The 19,920-nt window shown below is 43.4% G+C and overlaps 1 long non-coding RNA gene across 1 annotated transcript; it reads right to left on the bottom strand.

Annotated features, from left to right (window-relative positions):
- Positions 1-7,479: 7,479 nt before the first annotated feature.
- LOC130520765 (uncharacterized) lies at positions 7,480-11,234 on the bottom strand. Its single transcript, XR_008949040.1, has 3 exons — positions 8,227-11,234; positions 7,753-7,945; positions 7,480-7,672 (listed from the first exon to the last, which is right to left on the bottom strand). It is a non-coding gene; the product is annotated as an uncharacterized LOC130520765 (long non-coding RNA).
- Between the last annotated feature and the right edge of the window lie 8,686 nt (positions 11,235-19,920).

A 19,920-nucleotide genomic window follows, 5' to 3' on the forward strand; every position in this document is an offset into this window, starting at 1 on the left:
ACTTATTTTTTGTGTGTATTCATTTTTTTTCATTAAAATTGGTTAAATTATCATCATTACTGATAAAAAATGACAAATATATGAATTCAATACTATTCAATTTTAAAACCTGAGACTGATGAGGAACATTATGCAGAGTATGACATTATCACAGACACATACAGAAAAGCACCGTGCTGAAATATTAAATAATGAATCTAACTTCAATTTATTTATAAAGTTTGAGGTTTTACTCTTCATTGAGATTTTTTTCTGCCCGTCATTGTGCACAAAGGATTAACCGTCTTTGTTCATTGCAATACCTTTTTGTTTGTTTTTCTTACCTTTTATTCTCTTCATTTCAGTTTCAAATTCTTTAAGACGTTCACTCATTACTACAAAACAAATGACAAAACAAATCAAATTTAAAATATTTAAAAGAAACTTGATATTTGCAATTGAATGCATTAACATGAAAAGCTCTAATCAGTTTTTTAGGTTTGTGAACTCTCTAATCTAAATTCATTCACAAAACTATCTGCTTTGTATTAATAACCAAAATGCAATTACATAAAAAAATATATTTAAATTGTCATCATCATTTCCTGTGCAAATTATTAATATAATTTGCTCAGGTTTGATCTAAGGATTACACTGTACGTATTAAAGCGTACTGTATCCCTTGTTAAAATGTAAGACATACACTTGCTTGAAACTGCTGTTTGTTAAAAGATTACATTGTTACTTCAGAAATACATTTATGTCATTATCCAATTTTCTTGTAGCAGTGCTGGTAAATAATCTGAGTTTATTACTGTGACGGCCCGCCCATGTGTTTTGTTTTGTTTACCCAGAGACTGGGTGGGTCGTCAGTGAGACTGGTTTCACCTGCAAGCTGGGAGGAGCCAGAGGGCATAAAAGGGGCGGTTCTCCTTTGTCTCGGCCTCTGGCTGGGCTGCTGCCACCATACCTCATGGCCGTCTCATCATTTTGGTTTGGGTTTCTCAATAAAATATTAGATGATTTGATCGTTCTGTGTGCTGACTCCCTCTATTTGTTACGACTTTGAGCCAAGTTGTAACAAATGGGGGCTCGTCCGGGATTTTGAAAATCCCTGAAGAAATGGTTGTTTTCTTGGCAGTTGATGTTTGCCAGGTTAAACGTAAAAGTTGGAGGGAGTTTAGCATACAGTTGTGTTAAAGTTTGAGAGAGCGTTAGTCCTTTGTCCACTTATGGTTAGAAGTTTTGGCCTGGTGTGATTCAGGGCAGGCACTAGGTGTTGGAGACACCTTTCCCGGTAGGTCTAAGGTGGTCTGGGTGACTAGACCTGTTTGTTGTTTTAGTTTGTTATTTTGGTGCACTAGTGTGGTTAGAGCGTTTGTCTCGGGGACACTTCCAGGACTGTCAAGGTGGGCTGCCAGCGTGCTGGTCGCTTAACCGAGTCACTGGGCTTTGTGTTTAATCTTCCCACCACAACTTTTGCATGAAGTCTAGGGTTTGAGTTAGCTAGTTAGCTCCCTGGTTAGGTAGGTAGCTAGGGGAAAGTTGCTCCACATGTGACTGCTGTGTGCACACCAGGTTGACTAGCTTGTTTTGTTGGTGGTGAAGGTGCTTACTTGCCTTTACGCCGGGCACAACTGTGGTTGGTTAGCGTGCTAGACTGGGGTTTGGTAAGTTTATACGGTTTGAGTAATTCAGGGTACTAGCATTAGTGTTGTGGACATGCCTTCAGTAGATGAGTTCTTGCGGAATCCAACTTGGGAGTTATTAAAGACTCTCAAGAAAGAACAACTGTTAAAAGTTGCAGAGCATTTTGATGTGGAGTGCCCTAGACAGCGCATCTGCCAGGACATTCTCTGCCCCCTTTATATGGCGGATGTCTAAGTTGTACGGCTGCAGGAAAAGACACCATCTCATGAGTCGTTGGTTTGGATTCTGCAAAGAATGGAGGAATGTGAGAGGGTTGTGATCAGTGTAAACTACCAGTGGCTCCTGGGGGCTCGTCCGGGATCTGAACCCGGGACCTCTCGCAACCCAAGCTGAACAGACATTGCTGCTGCAATGTGTTCTGACTGGAAAAGCTCAAGAAGCCTTTTCTGCGTTAAGTATGGCTGACAGTGAAAACTATAACTCTGTGAAGATTGCAGTTTTAAAAGCTTATGAGTTGGTGCCAGAAGCATATCGACAAAAATTTAGAACTTCTAGAAAACAACATGATAAAACATATGTGGAGTTTGTTAGGGAGTTAACTACTCTCTTTAATCGTTGGCGAATTGCATCTGGAGTAGAGACCTTTCCACAATTGTGTGAACTTATTTTGTTAGAACAATTCAAATTTACTCTTCCAGAGCGTATAGCTACATTTCTGGCGGAGCATAAGGTAAAGAGTGCATCAGAGGCTGCAGTTTTAGCAGATGAATATGCCTTGACTCACAAGATCCGGGGAAACTGGAGTCGTAGAGACATGCCTTCCAGTACTCAGAAAATGGACGGTTTGGGTTTGGAATTGGAAGTTGATTTGCCCAAGAGTGGTGGTATTCATGAGAAGCAGTACCAGGGTAGAACTTGTAATTACTGTTTGGGACAAGGTCATTGGAAGAGGGAATGTCCAGTGTTGAAGTCGAACAGCAGGTTCTACCAGGGAGTCCGTCCTGAAAAACCTGTGGCTTTGGCTGTGTCAGTTCGTGCTGCTGGTAAGGCTGGGGCAATAGCTGCTGTGAAACGGCATACTAACTCCATGGTGGTTGCCCCTGACCTACCTGTGGTGTCAGGGTTAGACGAGTCTGACTTCAGGTCAGTCGACCCAGGGTATCGTTCCTATGTCTCCCAAGGTTTTGTGTCCTTGGTGGGAAGTGGGAAACGGGTACGTGTTAACATTTTAAGGGATTCGGGTGCTTTGGACTCGTTTATTCTGGAGTCAGTGCTGCCGTTTTCCTCGGACAGTGACACTGGCAGTTGTGTTAAAGTAAGGGGGATGGGTCCAAATGTTTTGACTGTTCCTTTACATAAGTTATCTCAATCTTCAAATCTAGTGCAGGGTGAGGTTTCACTTGGGGTGTGTTCAGAGCTGCCTATAGCAGGAATACATGTGATCTTGGGAAATGACTTGGCCAGGACTCATGTGCAGGGTGGTGCACTGCTTATCCCTGAAGGGGTTACTAGGTCTGATACTGTGGAGCCCGGTAGTGGGAAGCATACAGACTCAGCAGTTTACCCAGTGGGGGTAGTCACTCGAGCTCAGAGCCGTTCTGGTTCTGAAACAGAGGGGAAAGACAAGCTGAGAAATTGTTCACGTTTTCCATTGTTTGACCCTTTGTTGTCTGTCACTCGCAGTGAGTTAATACAGGAGCAGGAAGAGGACTCCTCCTTGCAGGAAGTGTTTCATCAGGTCCGATCAGAGGGTGAGTTGGAGAATACCGTTCAAGGGTATTTTTTAGGTTTGTTATTGCGAAAGTGGGTACCCCAGGGGGAGAATTTTGTTGGCGAACCCATTTTTCAGGTGGTAGTTCCAATTAAATTCAGAAGTGCAGTTTTGCAGACAGCTCATAATGCAGGGGCTGGACATTTAGGGGTAAGGAAAACATATGATAAAGTGCTACGTTATTTCTACTGGCCCAGACTAAAAAGGGATGTGTCAGCTCACATTAAAACGTGTCATATATGTCAAATCACAGGTAAGCCAAACCAATCCATCAAGCCAGCTCCTTTGTGTCCGGTACAGGCAGACAGTCAGCCTTTTGAACGTCTACTGATTGACTGTGTTGGCCCTTTGCCCAAGTCTAAGGCAGGTAGCATGTATTTGCTAACAGTGATGTGCTTAAGTACACGATATCCTGCCGCTTACCCTTTGCGCAACATTACCACAAAAGCGGTTGTCAAAGCATTGTCCCAGTTCATTTCTGTATTCGGCATTCCAAAAGTCATTCAAAGTGATCAAGGGACAAATTTCACTTCACATATGTTTGCTGAAATTTTGAAACAGTTACATGTCAAACATGCTCTGTCTTCTCCATACCATCCTCAAAGCCAGGGAGCTATTGAGCGTTTTCATCAGACCCTGAAGTCCCTGTTACGCTCTTATTGTTCAGAGCTTGACCGAGATTGGGAGGGGGTTGCCCTGGTTAATGATGGCTGCAAGAGGTTACTCAAGAAAGTACCGGGTTCAGCCCAAATGATTTGGTGTTTGGACACGCAGTGCGGGGCCCATTGGCGGTCCTGCATGATGAGTGGAAAAAAACTTCTCCACCTACAAATTTGACAGATTATGTAAATGGGTTTAGAAGACGTTTGTATGAAGTGGTAAAATTGGCAAAAGCAAACTTGGAAAAGTCCCAGAGGAAAATGAAAGGGTTATTTGACCGTAGAGTAGAAAAGCGGGTCTTTAGCCCCGGTGACCAGGTGTTGGCACTTCTTCCTCTGGTGGGTTCTCCTTTTCAGGCAAAATTTTCAGGCCCTTATGCTGTTGTAAGGCAGAGCTCGGATCAGAATTACATCATTGCAACGCCTGATCGTAGGAAGAAGTCACAGCTTTGCCATGTAAACCTGTTGAAACCTTATTACGCCCTCCGTCTGTGCCTAGGGGTACACTGGGGGAAAGACCAGTGGCAGTGGCAGCCTCAGTGGGAAACTCTGACCCTGTGTCTGAATGGGTAGGGGGTGAAAAGGAGGATGTGAATGTTCCTGATGATAGCATGTTGCAGGGCTGTCTTAGGAACTCCGAGTCTCTTAGTAAGTTAGAGATGTTGTTGGATCATTTGCCTGAGACTCGGAGGAATCAGATAATTGAACTGATACATTCTTTCCCTTCTTTGTTTTCGGACACGCCCTCTCGTACTCATTTAGTTGAGCATGACATAGATGTAGGAGATGCTCACCCTATTCGGCAACGTTTTTATCGCGTTTCACCGAAGAAACGTGAACAGCTTGAGACAGAGGTAAGGTACATGTTAGAGCATGACATTGCGGTGCCCTCTAGTTCAAGTTGGGCTTCACCATGTTTGCTGGTGGTTAAACCGGATAATACTTTTAGACCATGTACTGATTTTCGCAAAGTGAACAAGATCACTAAACCTGACTCTTTTCCATTACCACGGATGGAGGATTGTGTAGATCAGGTTGGTTCGGCAAAATTTGTCAGTAAATTTGACCTTTTGAAGGGTTATTGGCAAGTGCCCTTGTCAAAGCGTGCACAGGACGTTGCTTCATTCATAACCTCTTCAGGGCTTTATTCATATAAAGTTATGCCATTTGGGTTACGAAATGCACCAGCTACCTTTCAGAGATTAATGAATACAGTAGTGGCCGGCTTGGATGGCTGCGCGGTGTACTTGGATGATGTTGTCATCTATAGTGACACATGGGAAAACCATCTACAGCACATCAAAGCTTTGTTTGACCGTCTTGAGTGGGCAAATCTGACAATAAATCTAGCTAAGTGTGAGGTTGCCAGGGCTACTGTAACTTACTTAGGAAAGGTGGTGGGTCAGGGGCACGTTCGTCCAGTTAGAGCCAAAGTGTTGGCCATTGATCAGTTTTCCCCACCAACAACTAAAAAAGAACTCATGCATTTTTTGGGCATGGTAGGCTATTATCGGGCATTTTGTAGGAACTTTTCTACTGTGGTTGCCCCTCTTACTAGTCTCCTTAGTGAAAAGGCAAAGTTTGAGTGGTCACCCCTGTGTCAGCAAGCTTTTGAAGAGGTTAAGCTTGTGATTTCCTCTGCCCCTGTGTTGGCCGCTCCTAGAATGGGAGAGCCTTTTAAGCTGCAGGTGGATGCCAGCAAGTTGGGGGCTGGGGCAGTACTGTTGCAGATAGGTGAGGATGAGATAGACCACCCAGTCAGCTTCTTTTCCCGAAAGTTCAATTCTTACCAGTTGAACTATTCTATTGTGGAGAAGGAAGCGTTGGCATTAATATGGGCCTTGCAGCATTTTGAAGTCTATGTAGGGGGGGGGGGGAGTGGAGCCACTGGTAGTTTACACTGATCACAACCCTCTCACATTCCTCCATTCTTTGCAGAATCCAAACCAACGACTCATGAGATGGTGTCTTTTCCTGCAGCCGTACAACTTAGACATCCGCCATATAAAGGGGGCAGAGAATGTCCTGGCAGATGCGCTGTCTAGGGCACTGCCTAGTTGAAATTTTGTGTTCTGTTTGCCTTAATCTCTGGGTTTTTCCCTGTCCTTCTTGCTCTGTTTCTTTAAGGGGTCAAAATTGCAGGAGGAGCGGAACTGGGTTAAGCCGAGCACAGGAGTGGTGCCAGTCTGGACCTGTTCCTTATGGGGGGGGGTGTGACGGCCCGCCCATGTGTTTTGTTTTGTTTACCCAGAGACTGGGTGGGTCGTCAGTGAGACTGGTTTCACCTGCAAGCTGGGAGGAGCCAGAGGGCATAAAAGGGGCGGTTCTCCTTTGTCTCGGCCTCTGGCTGGGCTGCTGCCACCATACCTCATGGCCGTCTCATCATTTTGGTTTGGGTTTCTCAATAAAATATTAGATGATTTGATCGTTCTGTGTGCTGACTCCCTCTATTTGTTACGACTTTGAGCCAAGTCGTAACAATTACTGAGAATTCTACCTGTCTTGTCAGAGTAGTATTATCTAGTATTTAATCAAATATAATATGGGTGCAGAATATGTTTATCTTCTATGTCTTATAGCTAGTTTTATATATAGTTTTAAAATTGCTGGGTGAAAAAAAACTGAACTTTTTTTATCTGAATGAATGCAATTTTATGTGTTCAGTGACATTGAGAAATCACACTGAGTCTACATACACCAGGACCAAAGTTGAAGAAATATTACACATTCTGAGCAGAGTAGTCACACATTTTCTAGTTCAGTTTGTTGTTTCATTAATTGTTACACTAATGAGCAAAGAATTGCAGAGACTCTCTCATAAACAACCCTTAACTGGCTGTGCCTTTACCTTTTCTCTCAGTTTGTAGAGCCTCTAGGATGTCCTGCATCTTTCTCAGCTCAGCGTGACCCTCAGTAGGCTGGGCGAAGGGTACCTGGGCCAAGCAAGCAATGGCCAGCAGCACAACAGACATGTAATGGCACATGTTGAGTTAGAATGATAAAAACCATCGCTGCCTTTTAAATCAACCCAATCCACCCAGGTCTGTCTTGACTCACTATTGGCTGTTGCAAAGATCACTTGGTCAATCTGAATCAATTCAGTTGGGAGTCACCGCCCACTAATGCCCATAAAAGGAACTGCAGCAGGGCACTGTAGACAGGGCAAAAAGCAGCAAAATGCCCAAATCTTGCCTCCACGCCTGATTTCTGACGGCGTGTTGAACAATCAAGAAAGGATGGCTAACACGCTTGATAAAATTGCCTCAACCCTGATGACTATAGCCAACACACTTAAAGAAATCAACGAGAGTGTAAAAAAAAATAAGAATGTAAAAAAAATAAACGTATAAAAGCTGTGCTCGGAAACCGGTCTCTCTTATTTTTTTCTTTTTGAAGTGAATCAAGACTGTTAGACTGAAATTGTGACAATAATGCATTTTATTCACAAACGGGCAATTAAATGCGCTCGAACGTGAACCGCGTGCCTGCAGTCTGGCCCCATCATTGCGTCAGGACGCACATCCTCACGGGATTGTGGCTGAGGGGGAAGAGGGACACCACCCTTCATAGCGATGTTGTGCAGGACACAGCAGGCCATGATTATCCTACAGACCTGTAATGGTGAGGGAGAGTCATAAGTTAGATGAATAAACGTAATCTAAGAAGATTTTAATAACAAAAATAAATAATGACCTTCTCCAGCAATTGTACAGCAATTTGCCACCTGCTGTGTCCAAACACATCCAGCGCCCCTTTAAAATGCCGATGGTGCGTTCAATGGTGGAGCGACTGCGCGCATGCATTTGATTGAATAAAATTTCCTGTGGAGTCTGAGGGTTGGTCAGTGGTGTCAACAACCAGGGAGCCAGGGCATATCCTCGATCCCCTAATAAAATAAATCAAGATAAAATCAAATAAAAAGACAGTTTTGGCATGGTTTCCAATTTGGTTGATTAATGTTAAGTCATTGGCACATTTACGTAATTTTAAAATTCTCTGTAAATCACCAAAAATAGGAAATAAATAAATAAATAAATATGACAGAATTATCATTGTAATATTGAATTTTATTGAACTGCACAAGAGAAGAAAACACAACCATGCCAACATGTCGGCACTGAAATGTGCGTAAGAGTACTCCTGAGTGTTCGTAGGATTTGTTCTTACCTACGCATAAATCCAGGATGAGAAGAAAATCATGAATGCCACAATCTTCGTAAAATGTTCGTAAGTGGGACTTAAGAACAAATTTGTGTTACGCATCCTCAGCAGGAGAAGCACCTCCTTGCTCATCCATGGCTTCTGATTGGGTGGTGTTGGTGATGTGGTCCAGAGCAGAACAGGTGAGATTGTTAATATCGGCATGTGAGCCACAGATGACCTGGGAACTACACATACTTCAGTCTATGTGTTGAAACCCATCATGGAGTACAGAGTCTGCCCCTGCCAGCTACACCTTGATGGTCTTGACTGACAGCCTGACATGGTTGATGAGGGGTGAATGATTGGGTGTGAGGAACAAAGAGAGGTGATCTGATTGTCCTAGGTGGGGCAGGGGTGTTGCTGTATAGGCACCAGCCACTCCATCGACAGAAGATTACAACATGTTTTGTCATTCCCCGATGAGTATCTCATGTCGCCAACTTTCTGAGACGAAAATAAGGGAGATGTTGCATAGGAGGGAGGGGAGAGCGGAGTATAAATTTATAGCATATAAAATATGTATAGTTATTGTATGTTAGCTCTAAAAAACAATTGCTGATAGAGTGAACCTGTCCCTGTCCAGGTACGGGAAGCTGACTCCATCTCTACTTTTAAGATTAGACTTAAAACCTTCCTCTTTGAAAAAGCTTATTGTCACTAATTCTGTAGTTGCAGTTACTATCCTAGACAGACAAATGATCATACTTAGGAGGTCGTCTAATTATTAGATTAATATCTTAGTTATGATGCTATAGGCCGAGGCTGTCGGGGTCCAGAAACACGATCACCTGACAGGCCTCTGTCACCCCACTGGCCAATATAAACATGTATAAACATAGATAAATATAGATCATACATCACTAAAAATATGGTTTGAAATATCAGAATATATATAACCTGATAAGTGAAGTATCTTTAAAAATCCCTCAAATCTTAACACTGATCATTATGGAGAGCTCTTTACACCATGAAACATGTGATTAAATTTGTATTGATTCTCCAAGTTAAGGCATCAATGTAACGTGAAGTCAATTCCATTCTAGTATTTTTCAGCCCCTCAATATAACCACACAGGTGGGAACATAGTTCTTCACTCTGTCATGGTGCCTGTTTTTGTGTATTGCCTTTTTGTGTTCTGTATTCCTTCCCACTATTTATTTTTGTTTTTTCTCTTTGGCAGAGGATTTGCTTGCAGAGACGGATCACTGCTCCTGATCATCCTTGATTTAAATTCTACTTTTGAAATCACTCCTGTTACCTACTTAGATTACATGAATGGCTCTTTCGACTGATTTATCCTGAGTAATTCACAAAATAGTATAGTAGTAACAATAAAAATAGCAGAAATGGGATTAAAATTACTTGGATAAATATGATGTTTTCATATTTTTTGAAAGGGATAGTTTTCAGTATTTACATCACTGTGGCGATAGCTCAAAAAGGATTTGCTTGTTTTAAAGGTGGCTAAATGGAGGTCAGTGAGCTTGAGGATCACTGACCCTGAGGATAAAACCTTGGCTTGATGGTCTTTGTACCAGATCTCATGTTTGTACTGCATTGACCTCAGACCATGGTTCAACCCTGCCCTTGGTCAACCTGGGTCAGCAAGTTTGCAGAGACAGCAAAAGAGGATCTAACTTAACACATATAGAATCATTTTAGCAAGATTTAGACAACATTGGTTGAGTACATTCTGATATTTGTCACAGAAGTTGACTCCACCCCTGCTGGTAGATCAACTGTTTTCATTCCGGGGTTGTAAAATGTGAAGAGATATGAAAGGAGGGAGAGCGTGTTGGTATGTCTTTTCATGCCAGAATATATAGGAAGATAGAAAAAAATTGAATAGAGAATCACGCAAAACATCTTGTCCACTACAGTTTAGTCTATTAATTTGCTTAATAAATCATTTGTTTTTTATAATCAGCACTTGTCATCCAAAGTTATTTTCTTAAATCATTTTATTCAACTTCCTTATCTTTTGTGGAATTTGATTTGGAGGGAAGTTCAAGAACTAAACCATCACTGATTGTTAGGTTCAAACTGTTCATATAGCAATGCTGTAACCACTTATTATCACTGTGGATGGTAGGTTCAAATCATTATGTTTCTTAGTACAATTCTATAGTAAATTTTAATTCCCTATTTTATATTAGAAATTAAATTCATATCCCCTGTATTCATGTTCAAAGCTGTATGGACATCCCCTACATAGGTGACACAAGGAGAATAAATTATGTCTCATCCTGTTATGTCACAGGAGACTAAGTTGTCTGTTACACTAACTTACGGGTTTACTATCGTTCGATAGTATCAATGTGGGCCACAACACCATCCAGACAGAAAGAAGATCATCAGGCAGATTGACCACACCATTGGGTACCTGGTGGAAGCAGTCAGGCACCATAATTTTACTGAGAAAGGTTGGACTGTTATTATTTGAACAAGAACCTTGCTCGTCTGTCTTTCTCATCGTGTCCCCGCATTGATAATTCAAAAGCACCACAAAGTTTCACACTCAATGATCTTGGATAAAACATGACAGTTTTTAGCTACCTCCTCATTCTGCCTTCTGCCCTGCGCCGCTATGCTAATCTACCCAAGCACAGCTCTTTTATCCTTCTGGTAGCTGAGTCTTTGATGGTTCGTGCTTCTTAATGCGTTTGAAGAGGTGCTTTAGTCAATCTGTCCAGACTCTGTCCACGTCGTCTCTCTCACACAGACACACACACACACACATACATTTATTTTACTGTTACTGTCTAAAGATAGAACTTTATCTGTGATTCTGAGAAAGAAAAGAAACTATTGTGGAATTGAAGTCATGTCTGACTGTTGATTTGAATGCTTGGAGACAGCAGTGTGTGTGTGTGTGTATGTGTGTGTGTGTCTGTGTGTGTCTCTCTGTCTCAACACCGTTAAAAATCACACTCACATTTTAGAGGTCCTCATTATCTTCAGGGTGACAGCTTTATGACAGATTTACCGGTCGATCTTCGTTCCTACCCTCACCTATGGTCATGAGCTTTGGGTAATGACCGAAAGAACAAGATCACGGGTACAAGCGGCTGAAATGAGCTTCCTCCGTAGGGTGGCTGGGCTCTCCCTTAGAGATAGGGTGAGAAGCTCTGCCATCCGGGAGGAGCTCGGAGTAGAGTCGCTGCCAGATGGGGTGGCTTGGGCATCTAGTCAGGATGCCCCCTGGACGCCTCCCTGGTGAGGTGTTCAGGGCATGTCCCTCCGGTAGGAGACCCCCGGGGAGAGCCAGGACACGTTGGAGAGACTATGTCTCTCGACTGGCCTGGGAATGCCTGGGGATCCCTCCGGATGAGCTGGAGGAGGTAGCTGGGGAGAGGGAAGTCTGGGCTTCTCTCCTTAGGCTGCTGCCCCCGCGACCCGACCCCGGATAAGCGGTAGAGAATGGATGGATGGATGGATGGTAATGGCGCAAACACGTTGCATGTTGCTTCTTTAATTCTCGGTTTTGCCTAAAAGAAAAAGGAAATAATAATCATAAAGGATACAATTTTAAAAATTAAAAAAAACATTATCGCACAAACCTGGTTGATGTTCTCGGAAACAGCGACGGCTTTCCTTCAGTTCCCTTTGTAGTTCAGCTGCCTCAGACTGTGTTGAGATGTAGGATGAGGCTCTGAATGAATGCAGTCTAAAAGTTATTACGTGCAGTTAAAATCCCCATCCAGGTATAAAAACTCTTCTGAACCACAACTACTAACTTTATCAAAAAAGCTCTTCCTCTCTGTGCCATTGGTGGGAGCATAAATATTAAGAAAAGAGGAAGCCCACTCCATCACTGAGGGTGGTGTTGTGGCTCAGCACTCTTTCTCCCAGTCCTCCTCATTGCCTCCATCATTGTGGACCTCTTGCTATAATAAAACATCAACATGTTTCCTTTGTGCTGTGTCGACCACTAGTGCCTGTTTCCCTGCTTCTCTGGCTCAGTTTACATTTACCGTTCTAAAAACATCCATAATGAGGGAAAGTTAAAACCAGTGACAGTGAAACAAAAGAAAGAAAGAAATGCCTTTGTGTTTGTTCCGGCCTGCGTCCTGCTGTGGCTGTGAGGTGTTTTCTGCCTTCCACAGAGTTTTGTGATTAGTTTTGTACTTTTTTCTGCATGTTATTAATAAAGCTTTTTATTAAGGTGTCCGGAAATGCTGTGCTGCAAGTGGATCCTACCACACCCGTGTCAGTACAATCTGGCCAAAAATGGATGCAGTGCAAGGCCCCTCGCCACTGGCTCACCTCACGAAGATTGCGGCAGTTCTGCAGCAGCATGAGACTATGACAATCACAGCTGCCGCAGAGGACAGAAAAGCAGCATAGATCCATGAATTCACACTAGCTGGGCTAGCAGGACAGCTAAACCACCACACTCACAAGTCAATCTGCTGCTGCCTCTGCTGGTGATGATTCTTCCCCTGTTCATGCCAATGCTTTGGCTCATGTTCCACGGGCATCTGCAGACCCTGAACCTCGGGTTAGAACCCCTACAATGCTATGATGGGGACTGTGAGATCTGCCGCCCTTTCATCACCCACTGCTCACTCCTATTTACTCTGCAGTCCAGCACCTTCACCACAGAGGAAGCAAATGTGGTGTTTGTCATTAACTACATGACCAGCAGAGCATGGGTATGGGGAACAGCTGAGTGGGAGAGGCATTTGTTTTCCTGTGCTTCATTCGACCGGTTTGCTGTAGAGCTGCACAAGGTATTTGGATTAGAATCCTGTGGTGCGGAAGTATCTGGTGGGCTCATTGGACTGAGGCAGGGAGCACATACGGTGGCGGATAATTCCATAGACTTTCTTACAAAAGCCAGCCAGAGCAGTTGGAATAGTTCTGCTCTTTGTGATGCTTTCCACCATGGACTAGCTGACTACATTAAGGATGAACTTCTTCATTTCAAATTTATTCAACAGTGACAAACTTTTCATTTGAAACATTAAATGTGGCTGAGATCTGTTTATTTTTTTTATTTATTATTTTTTTTAACATAAGTCACACAGGGACATTGTTTGCCCAGAACACAGGTCTGTTTGTTGAGATGAAGTAAAGGGAACTATTACCATCGAGATATGTCTTGAAGGCAAATATTTGTTGTTACAAGAAACCTGTTTTAATCTCTTCCTCACCATTCAACCAAAATACATAACAGTCTCTTCTGTTGAAGCATTTTCTTTGAAAGTTCATTTGTTCTCAGCATGATGGCCAATCTACTCTCTGTGCGGTACACAGCATTACTAGGGAAGCCTGAAAAATTTATTTCAAGAATCACTGCTCTGGATATCTGTAGAATAAACTACAGCAGCAAAAAGCCATCTTCAGGTGACTATTTGCAACAAAGTCTTGTGCCAACAATGCATTACCAGAAGAGTTTACCCAGGTAAGGAGTTAAGGATAAAACGAATCATAGCCATTTTCTTCAGATTTATATTTACTTATTACACAGATAAATGTGAAATAATATTGGAAACACACAGTTATTGTTACAAATAGTTGCCTTCAATATTTCCTGTGTTTTAAACCTTTTTATAAGTTTAAAAAATGACCCTTGAAAAAAATGTAGATTTTCTGTTGTAGGACAGAATACTCTGTTTCATCTCAAGTCTGACCTGTAAATAGTAATTATCTGGCAATATTATTTCCTCAGTGATATTTCTTAACATAGGATGGCCAGACCAGACCAGAAAAAGCATTAATCTTTTTAAAAACAGGCTTCCTATACCAAACCTTGAGGACACTATGAGGAGGTTTTTAGCTGCGAAGAGACCTTTGTTGAGTGATCACCAGTTCAGGTAAATTCCCACACTGATATTTCAACATTTTCTCGATAACATATACACCACATGCATTTTTTCTCCTATATGTAACCTCCAATTCCTATAATATGATTTATTATTAGAAGCAATTTAACAAATATCCTAAATTCAGCCAATAGTTGGGATGGGCCAGGGTAAAAATAATTCTCCAAGTGTAACTGCAGAGACAAGGGATTGTGTATCTTGTAAAACAAGTATGCCTACTTGCAAAATGTTAGATTCAACTATTTTAATTGTGCATATTTTCTAGCTGAGTACCACAGGTAGCATTCAACTAGAAGTGCATAGCGTTTCTATCACATAAAATGTCACAAATATTACTCATATTATGATTTATCAATATTTACACGAACAGTTTTGAATAGAATATGTGCAGAATTTGCTTAAGTAACAAAATCAAGATTCTAGGTAGTCTCTGGTCAACTCTTGCATCTGCAAATGACTCTATCAGGCATAATATCTCCAGTTATTCTGGTTAAGTTCTGTCAGGCACAGATGAGGTCAGCCAGAAAACAAAGTGATTATTAGGTCACTGACAGGAAAACAGGCAACAGAATAACACTAGAAAGTCTGGCATCAAGCTTAAAGCAATGTGACAGTGAGTGTGTGCAAGGCTGATGAGCTGAATGGAATGCAGGTGTGATCCTGTCCCTGACCCTCAGAGCCGGTACAGTCCTCCACAGAAATCTCCTCACCATTATGGACACAGGTTCTCTTGGCCAGGGTGTTAGGATGTGATTCAGACAGGACCTGTAAGCAGACAACAACAGCTGATGGTGTTAACACAAAACTTTATGAACTTAGAGAACTGCACCACGTGGTGAAAAGGTGTGTGGAGTGCAGCTCGTTCCTCCGAAAGAGGGACGCGTGGTGACCTAGGACGAGACGTGAGATAAACGAGGAAAGTTACTAGAAGGAATGAAATACGAGAAGATATCATTGGTCCATGTTTACCACAAAGCCGGTGAAATGATCAGACGCTGGTGATTGGGAGGCAGCGGCTTTTGAAGCGTGTAGATTGCTAACCAGCTGCGACGGTCACCAGTGAACGGTACCCAGGTGAATCCACCACGCCCCCAGCGAGAAAACCAGGAAAACAAAACTCAAACAAAAGGCACCAACACAAAGGCCATGGCAGTACTGGCCCTCTGGCCCGGTTGATAGGCAGGGGCTGGAACACAATGGTGGTTGGCCAGCCTCTAATTCTGTTGGGAGGAATGCAGAAGGGCAGATCAGATCTCCCTCCACACACATCTGCAATGACTCAGATTGGCCCGGACAGATGGCACTGCCATTTCATCCTCCTGGAATTCAAACAATGGTGCTTGGTACACCAGGGTAGCCATTAAGGGCGACACTCCAGTGGCAGAAGAGACCAGCGAGTTATGGGCATACTCCACCCAGGGTAGGAATGAACTCCAGGAAGCAGGGTTTCGGGCCACACTGACCACACAGAGGCTCCCAGCACAGCGCAGAAAGCTCTCCAGACTTGGGAAGTGATTTGGGGTCTGCGGTCTGACACAATATCCTTAGGGAGACAAACAACATGTTGGACCAGGAGATCCCCAATCTCTGCTGCAGAAGGGAGTCTTGTGAGAGGAATGAAGTGGGCAGCCTTGGAAAAACGATCAACCATGGTGAGGATGGCATTATTCCCATCCGATGGGGAAAGACTAGTGACAAAGTTCACTGCAATGTGTGACCAGGGGCACCGAGAGATGTCTAGCAGATTGAGAAGGCCAGCAGGAGATTGGTGGGAGGACTTTCCACGGGCACAGACTGAACAGGCCGCTATTGGACAAGCCTTGGCATCTCGAGCCATAGAGGGCCACCAGAAGCATTGCCTAAGGGTGAGAGGGGTGTGACTCAACTGCATGGGTTCAAAGATCAGGAGGAAAGGCAGGACAAAAAGAACTTAAATCCTCCATACTGCCTGGTTGGTGAGGAATTGTGCCATGGGTCCTCTCTCAAGCCTGGATGCAGAAATCGATTCTTAATGCCAGTTCTATGAGGCCATCTAGTTACTGTGACACCTCAGAAATCAGCTAATTCTTAATGTAGTCAGCCAGCCCATGAAGGAAAGGAAAGTGTCAATCAGTGCCACGGAATTAGATCTACTCTGGCTGGCAAGAGTCCGGACGTCGCTGCAGTAATCCACCATAGTTCTCTTGCCCTGCTTAGATGCATCAAGCCATGTGGCATGCTCTTTCTTGCTCCCAAACCAAAAGTCTTCCACAGCTATTCTAAGAAAGCATAGCATGAGACGCTGGCTGGAGACTGTCTCTTATGTTCTGCTGTTACCCACAGACACGTCCAGCCAGTCAGACGGGTGATAACGTGCTTGGCAGGGTACGTGGCTTCCTTAGAAGCTCTCACTTTGGTTCTGGAGGTTTCAGCAACTCCACGGGAGTGGGGGACTGGAGTGAGTACTGCTGTTAGTAGCTGTATTTGGCTGACTAATACAGTGACAGCTTGTCCACTGGCATCTGCTGTTTTTCTGGCTTCAGCAATACATGCCACCATCAGCTGCTGCTGCTGTTGCTGCTGCATCTCCTCAATCTTTTTCAAGGTGGCTCAGAGGGGATTAGATGAGCACTGGGTCCAAACAACAAACTAATGCAAACAACATGTATGGCACCCCATCATCCCAAGCTCCACCTGTATCAAAACAATACCTCTGTACCATTACCTTCATGGTTTGGTGCCATCGTTTCAATGCACTCTGTGATTCTGGGTGTTAAGCAATATTCACCTGCGTGTGACACACCCAAAGCCTGCAATGTGTCGTCTTGTCTTGTTTTCTCCTGCTTATCCGAATCCGGGTCGTGGGGGCAACAGCTTCAGGAGGGATGCCCAGACAGCCCTCTCCCTGGCAACTTCCATCAGTTCCTCCGGGGGGACCCCCAGCCGCTCCCAAGCCAGGCAAGAGATGTAATCCCTCCACCTAGTCCTGGGCCGGCCACGAGGCCTCCTCCTGGTGGGACATGTCTGGGACACCGGTAAAGGGAGGCATCCGGAAGGCATCCTGGCTAAATGCCCAAGCCACCCCAGCTAACTCTTCTCAATATGGAGAAGCAGCGGTTCTACTCCGAGCTTCTCCCGGATGTCCGAGCTTTCCCCCCCTTCTCTAAGGTTGAGCCCGGCCAACCTGTGGAGGAAACTCATTTCGACCGCTTGTATCCACGTTCTCGTTCTTTCAGTCATCACCCAACGTTGATGGCCATAGGTGAGGATTGGGACGTAGATCAACCGTTAAATCGAGTGCTTCGCCTTCCGGCTCAGCTCCTTCTTCACCATGGCAGATCGGTTAAGCGCCCGCGTCACTGCAGATGCCGATACCAAACCGCCTGTCGATCCCCCGTTCCATACTACCCTCACTCGTGAACAAGATCCCGAGATACTTGAACTCCTCCACCTGAGGCAGGACCTCCTTCCTGACCCAGAGAAGGCACTCTACCTTTTTCTGAGTGAGGACCATGGACTCTGACTTGGAGGTCCTGATCCGCATCCCTGCCGCTTCACACTCGGTCGCAAACCGCACCAGCATGTGTTGGAGGCCCTTGCTCGATGGTACGTCATCCGCAAAAAGCAGCAATGAGGAGCATCAAGCCTGGCTCGAGGTGACCCCCACCTAGGATTACCCCAGAAAATAAAGAAAGATAAAATATATTATTAGTTGCTTGTTTATTTACAAAAACTGATCACTAATGATTTGGTCATTATCATTCTAGAAATGTATAATAACTATTTGTTAACCCTTGTATTATGTTGAAAAAAAATTACAATAATTATGTTGCGGGTCATTTTGACCCGTACTGTGTAATCCATTCAAAACAGACAAAAAACAGTTTAAAAACCAACAACAACTTTATTTTAGATATATGAACATTCAGAAAAGAGACATAACAATACATTTTAATTTCAACACTATATTTAGGAACTATTTTGTTCAAGTTTTTCCCTATGAATTTTTTTTTCCATTTAACTTGCCCCTTTTTTCACATTTTCCAAATTCAACATTTCAATGCTCTCCATGTCTCTTCATGTCTTCTCTTGTGCTCAGAGATGCATCTGTGTGCATTGTGCTCATTACAAGAACATTCTTGTTTCTCTTTCTCTTGGGCAGTATGAAACAACTGTTGCTTTCTCCGTGAAAACAAATACTGAGGAATGCAGAGGTCTGCCCTGCATCTTAAGAATTTCACTGGGAAGTTCTTGCTTATTTCTTCTGACTGTTCCCAACATAGTCAGCTTTTTCTTGTGAAGTTCTTCTCCAAGGCGGTAGGATGTAAAGAAGTTGTCACATGTGATGTTATGACCTTGCAACCCTTCACTCATCTCCAGCACCACACGCATCCCCTGATTCTTCTCAGATGCTCCTCCAGGTAGCTTTCCAGTATACACTTGCATATTCCATGCATAGCTGGGTTTTGCATCACAGGCCGCCCACATTTTGATGCCATACTTGGCAGGCTTACTGGGCATGTACTGTCTGAAAGGACAGTGCCCCCTAAATGGAACAAGGCGCTCATCTACAGTAACATGTGGACCAGGATTGTACAACAAAGGTAGAATTTCAACCCATTTATCCCATACATCTCTAATTGCAGCTAGTTTGTCTCTTTCACGACGACCAGCTCTGGTTTCACGGTTGTCAAATCGGATCACACGAGATATCATGTGAAATGTCTCCAGAGACATTGTTGCTCGAAAGATTGGCCTTCCATACTCTTCATCCTATAGACTTGAAGTTGCTTCTCCCTTTGACCTGTACATTCCAGCTAATACCAGAATTCCGATGTAAGCATGCAAGTCAGTCTGATCCAGTGGCTTCCATTTCTCCTGAAATACACGCCTCCCCTCCAAGTTGGTCATTTCCAGTATGATCTTCTCAATTGGTGGGGATATGAAGAGCTGAAATGTTGATATGATATCATCAACTCGTGTGACAGCAAATCTTGTAGGACCGGGAGTCATTTTGATGACATTGGAAGATGACAGTCTACCTCGGCTTTGGTGTGGTGATGTTGACCATTTTATTTTACCATCTTTAGATGCCCATGTCTCCTCTGTGGATGATGATTGCTGCATTCCTTGGCTTTCATCCAATGGAGAGACAACAGCAGGCTCGTCCTCTGAATCCTCCTCATCATCAGAAAATTGAAAATCTGGATCATCAGTTACATTGTCCTCGGTCTCTGAAATATCCTCTGTCTCTGAAACCTCTTCCTCTGCATCAGTGTCTGAGTTCAAAATCTGTGATAAAGCTTCTTCAGCTGTAAACGTTCTGGAGCTCATTTTTGTGTGTTGGTCAAAGAGATGGCATAAGAAAAGTGACAAGAAAAAGGGAGAGAAAGTCCCTCCTCGATGCACCTGGGTCTCTGGCAGTCAAAATACAATTAAATGTACATCACAGCACAATACTCTTTGATGTAGATCAGAAGGACATCAAAAGGCATGTTTATTTTGGATATTTACTGCTACTTACTCACATAAAAGTGTCCGGGTCAAAATGACCCGCAACATAATATTCATATTCAAACTCTGCACAGACATTCCACTAAACACCACAGTGTCCAAATTTTACACACCAATTCATGACCCTAGATGAGGAAAAGTCACAAAATTTCATGAAGAAAAACCAAAGATAACCAGTACTTTGGTCAACACAAAACCCAAAACGGGTCAAATTGACCCGTAGCATAATACAAGGGTTAAAGTTACTGCATGTGTTTGTTTGAACACCGGAAACGTAAATGTAAAGATTTTCAATGAAGAAAAAGAAAATACTGTCACGATAACTGTCAGATATTTA

Source organism: Takifugu flavidus, unplaced genomic scaffold, assembly GCF_003711565.1.
Source record: "Takifugu flavidus isolate HTHZ2018 unplaced genomic scaffold, ASM371156v2 ctg516, whole genome shotgun sequence".
Classification (NCBI taxonomy): Eukaryota; Metazoa; Chordata; class Actinopteri; order Tetraodontiformes; family Tetraodontidae; genus Takifugu; species Takifugu flavidus.